Genomic DNA, 5,374 nt, shown 5'->3' with positions numbered 1-5,374 from the left:
AATGGGAAGAACAGTCTAAACACAGTCGTTATCAGGGTGTTGTTGTTCAGCTCCAGCCTTGAGACCACAGCTGGCGCCGAAGGGATAGTCGCATTATGATGTTGATGTCGTTGATTTTTCTTTTATGCGAGCAGCTCATGAGAATTTCAAAGCTGTTCTTTAACAGTCCGACACTGGTCTCTCAATCTCCCGTTGGAGAGCCGTGAGCTTCTCCATGATGTTATCAAACTTACGCTCCGTGATGTTGTCATTCTTGTGCTCAAAGAGCAGATTCTGAGAACTCTCGACTACAGTGAGCTTCTCCAAGATGTGATCCAATTTTCGCTCAGAGGTCTTATTCTGAGTATTCATGGCAGCCGTAAGCTTCTCCAAGATCTTATCCGTGCGGCACTCAATGAGCCCATTTTGAGAACTCACGCCTCATCCCATTGTTTCAAACCCAGCGGGCAGCCTTGTGGGGGTTTGAACAGCCGGTTCTGCTTTCTTAATTCTTCGATAAGCCAGGGGCAAGCCAGCTCCGATCAGCAAGAACCCTGTTATCATGGTTCCGAATAGGTAGATATCTTCAGCGTCTTCGATCGACAGTCCCACCAGGCACACGATCCTCCAGTTCTGCCACCCGTCCATCATGTATCCGGCAGGGAAAGTACCTCCAGGACACTCAGGCTCACCCGAGCCCAGACTTCTCGTTGAGAAAAGGGTGTCAATTGCATTCAGGGACCAGGTTTTTAGAGAACAGATGTGTGCCAGATGGTGAAGAGGAATTTTGAGTGGGTTTCTGAAAGGGTCAAGGTACAGCAAACAGATGCCTCTAATCTATTCTTGATCTTGTAGGAGTGTTTAGCTCTTTCTTTGCTTTGAACATCCAAACCAACAAACACTGTTTAACATCACAAAAGCCTGCAGCTGTTTTTGATGTAATTCAGGAAAAAACCAGCACAGCTGTACGATTTTTCTTTTGAGCAGTTAAAACTGACATAAACTGATGATTCATTGGTTTCTGTGTGTCTACAGTTGCTGCTGGAGCCCCAGGCAAGCAGCAGGGTGGTGGTTTTAATGGGCTCCATGTCAGACGTGGCCCATTGTGAAAAGATAAGAAAGGCATGCGCCTCCTACGGGCTCCCCTGTGTCCTCAGAGTCACCTCGGCACACAAGGGTCCAGATGAGACGCTCCGCATTAAAGCTGAATATGAAGGTGTGCTTTAATATTGACGTAACTGCGTCTTTATACTGATCTGGGATTCTTTCTAATCGGATCATTTCTTTATGCTGTGTTGCAGGTGATGGCATACCCACTGTGTTCGTGGCTGTGGCTGGGAGGAGTAATGGCCTCGGCCCAGTGATGTCTGGTAACACGGCTTACCCTGTGATCAGCTGCCCTCCTCTCACTCCAGACTGAGGACCACAAGATGTCTGGTCATCCCTCCGCATGCCAAGTGGTGAGCAGAGCTCTTTACTGTAACGTGCAGCGTTAATCATACGTGCTGTTTTTGCATTTATTTATTTTTGTCCTGCAGGTCTTGGCTGCTCCACCGTGTTGTCTCCTGAAGCTTGTGCTCAGTTTGCAGCGCAGATCTTCGGGTTGAGGGACCACCTGGTGTGGTGCAAACTGAGGGCATCCATGCTTAACACCTGGGTGTCTCTCAAGCTGGCTGACAAGAAGTTACAGAAGAGCCCAGCATGAAGAGCCCAGCGTGCATCACATTGAACTTGGCAAAAGAGCTTTGGTCCATTTAGCACCCTTGAAGTGAACTGCAGAAGGACTGAAAATGACACAATTCATTTCATTGAGGCCAAGTTTATAACATAGAACTGTTTCTAATAGATTTGTCATAGTTTGTCATTTTAATAAAATTTTATTAAAAAAAATTATTGTTTATTTATTTTTGCATGTGTGTTGTTGCTGCCTGTGTTTACTTGTGTGATTTTTGTATCTGAGATATTTGCTGCTCCCTATCTTGGCCAGGTCTCCCTTGAAAAAAGTTTTTAATCTCAGTGAGATCATCCTGGTTAAATAAAAATTATCTGTCTTTCTTTACCATGAAAACCTATTAACTGTAGATGTTTGTCACACATGATTCTATGAAGGGACAAATGATTCAAGCCTATATGTATTTCTGTGCTTCTTTAAGACACACAGAGCTTCTTTTTTTTTTTTTTTTTTTTGTATCATAGCAGAACAAGCAAAACGTGGAATCAAAACATGAAAAAAGTTTGTTCATGGTGGCTTAAAACGTCTTGATGCATTCTCAATCATCCAGGAAAGTAAATCTCCAAAAGTTGAATCTGTTCATCTGGACGTAGCGTTTTGTGGGAGAAACGTTTCGTCACTCATCCAAGTGACTTCTTCAGTCTCAGCTGACTGCAGGTTTCCCTAAACCTTATAAACAGTACATTTGCATAATGACTGAAACCAGCCCACTGAAGGAACAATGGGCTGTGAGGTCAGTTCCTTAATCATAATTATGCAAATTCCCATGACTATTGATCAACAATCACTGACCAAAACCCACTGATCAAAGAACACTGATCAATGGCCATGAGTCCCATTCACAGAGAGTTGGGGAATGGCTGCAATCACAGCATTGTAAGATGGCGAAAGATGTACCCTTAGGCCCCCTCCTCGATTCAGAGATGGAGGCTCACAGCACGGACACATGGACATGAACCACCACTCCTCACCGAGCGGTGCTTTAGGGCTTGCAAGAGGCATGAAGCGCTCCCTCTTGTACACTTTGCCCATTTTCTTTGGTGGATAGTAGCCTGCTGTCAGGCTATTAAGAGGTTTGGCTATCTGGGAATATCCTTCAACAAATTGCCGATAATACCCAGCGAAGCCTAAGAAACATTTAAGCTCTTTCGTATTTAAAGGACAAGGCCAGTCTCTCAAGGCGGATATCTTGTCAGGGTCAGTATGAACTTCTCGTGCATCGAAAACATGACCAAGATACTTGACTGACCTCTTAAAGAAGTGACATTTTTCCAGAAAAATCTTTAGACCGAAATCTTTAAGACAGTTCAGCACCTTCATGAGTTGTGCTTCGTGTTCTTTCAATGTGTCTGAAAAGAAATTTTAGGCTTGTCTTCTTCGGCCATCTCAACCTGGTAATAACCAGATTTAAGGTCCATGACGGGGAACCATTTAGCACCGCTAAGGGCAGCAAAGGTCTCCTCAATGTTCGGAAGAGCATATGCACCTCTGATGGTTCCTGTTGTCGATGCATAGCCTGATAGAGCCAAATCTTTTTCTGGACCAAGACCACTGGGGATGCAAAAGGGCTCTGTGACTCTTTAATAATTCCTGCATCAAACAGTTCTTTAAGATGTTGCTTGACTGCCTCCCTATCACTGGGATGAATAGGCCTTGGCCTCTCCTTAAAAGGAGTCTCGTTATGTAGCCTGATGTGATGTTTCATTGCAGTGGTGTGACTATATGACAGGTCATCCACAGCAAAGACTTCTGGAATAGATCTAAGCTTGGTGATGATACGATCTTTCCATTGTTCAGATATTGGTGAATCATCAAGATTGAACTTGAGGTTGTTACTGTCAGGCTTATTGTGACGAGAGTCACCTTGCACTGGTCCAAGCGGTGTCACCTGCTGAGCTCCACATACTTGAGCAATGATGCATTTTGGCTACAGCGTAACATCATGGTCAGTAAGATTATGCAGGACGACCGGGACCTTGCAGCTAGACTTAAATGGAACACGCCACCTGGCAACCTGTGATGTTCATTGGGTTCAAGCACATATGCGGTCTGACTGTTCTTTTTCAACCTGACATCACCTGTGGTGCACCCCTTTTTTTTGCAGGGATGGTGATGGGATTTCCACCATGTAACCTGACAGGATGTGCACACTCAAGAAACCTTTCCTGCTACTACCTGCGACAGACTTTTGTTCGCCCAGGTATCTGTGAGCTATCCCCCTCCCCACCTCTTCCTGACAAACATTTCTAATGGTCCTCGCAAACCACAACACAGTGGGGTCCTTTGGACTTGGTACGGTACCCAAAGTAATGCGGTCGATTCTAGAGAGAAACCTGTTAGATGCATACTGGATCAAGACTCTACCCTCTGGTTGTCCTGATTCGTCAGGGATCCTGACTAATTTAGAAATGTCTCCATTAACTTTGAACACAGCATTTATTTCTTCATCTGTGTATTCTGATCCTATACCTGTTACATACAGGGAGTTCTGACCATTAACCTCAAAACAGTTGCAAATATCCATACCTGACTCAGTGGAATGAATGTCAAAATCTGGGGTGGAAGATCAGAAACCTATTAACCAATCTCCTAGCTGGTTCGCCACCTTTATGTAACCTGGACGCGTGTCCCTCTATCCTAATAAAGTGATCCACCCTACTGGCCCCAAGTATAATATCTACAATGTTCGGATCTAGGGCTTTCCAGTGTAGAATCACCACAAGGCTACTCAGATTCGCACTCACTAGCCCACTAGGTTTCGAAAGGAGACTGGCAGTAGCAGACTCAATGGAAGCAAATAAGACCTCCAGCCCACACAACACACAGGACCACACGCTGATGAACAGGAAACTGCTTTATATGAATACCTCATTCAATTTCCACTTAGCTTTCGTTAAAGTGGGGGTAGCCCTAAAGTAAAAATAAACTAGAAAGTGCATTTTCTGAAGAAACTGCAGTGTGAATGCTTGAATCTGAATGTATGTACTGAAATGAATTAATTGCTGAATTTAAGTTAAAAATTTTGAATGAGATGAAAAATACAGAAATTTTCGCCTGAAAACAAAAGTGCTGAACTGCTAAAAGCTGATGTTTACACAGAAGAAGAAGTTGGAAAATAGCTGAAAATGTTTTAATTGTAAATTGGAAAAACCTAAGTAATGAGAAAAGAAAATTTAGAGTCAGAAAACATCTGAATGAATAATAAAGGTTCATATTCTTTGAATCACTGAATGACTAAAATGTGATCACTCTACTTGGATCCACACAATTTAAAAACTTTACATCTCTGAGCTTTGAAACACACGGTGTTGGAAAGAGAACATCGATGTCTCCATTTTGAGGGTAAAATGATGGCTGTAGAGCAAACACTGTGGACACAGCAGCAGTTGAAAGAGAAGTGTTTAAGATGAATCTTGGCAGAGTGAGAGACAGAGCTCGTTAGGCAGGCAGGTGTGAGCCTGGTTGCTATAGTGACTGCACCCAATGGCTCCATACACACGCACACAGACATGCACCTCACTTTTGCTGCTTAAAATGAACAGAAAAGTCAGCCCGAAACAAATCCTTCCCAAATGAAAACTACACGTCATATTGACAAAATTCTTTCACCGTGAGCGGCAGCAATGTCCAGTCTACCAAATTCTCAGTTTTCATGCCTGTGGA

The 5,374-nt window shown here is 43.7% G+C and overlaps 1 pseudogene; it reads left to right on the top strand.

Annotated features, from left to right (window-relative positions):
- Nucleotides 1–363: 363 nt before the first annotated feature.
- LOC109194327 (multifunctional protein ADE2-like) lies at nucleotides 364–2,236 on the top strand (annotated as a pseudogene).
- Nucleotides 2,237–5,374: the final 3,138 nt, after the last annotated feature.

This window comes from Oreochromis niloticus, linkage group LG3 (assembly GCF_001858045.2).
Source record: "Oreochromis niloticus isolate F11D_XX linkage group LG3, O_niloticus_UMD_NMBU, whole genome shotgun sequence".
Taxonomy (NCBI): domain Eukaryota; kingdom Metazoa; phylum Chordata; class Actinopteri; order Cichliformes; family Cichlidae; genus Oreochromis; species Oreochromis niloticus.
This window is presented reverse-complemented; position numbering and strand designations above follow the sequence as displayed.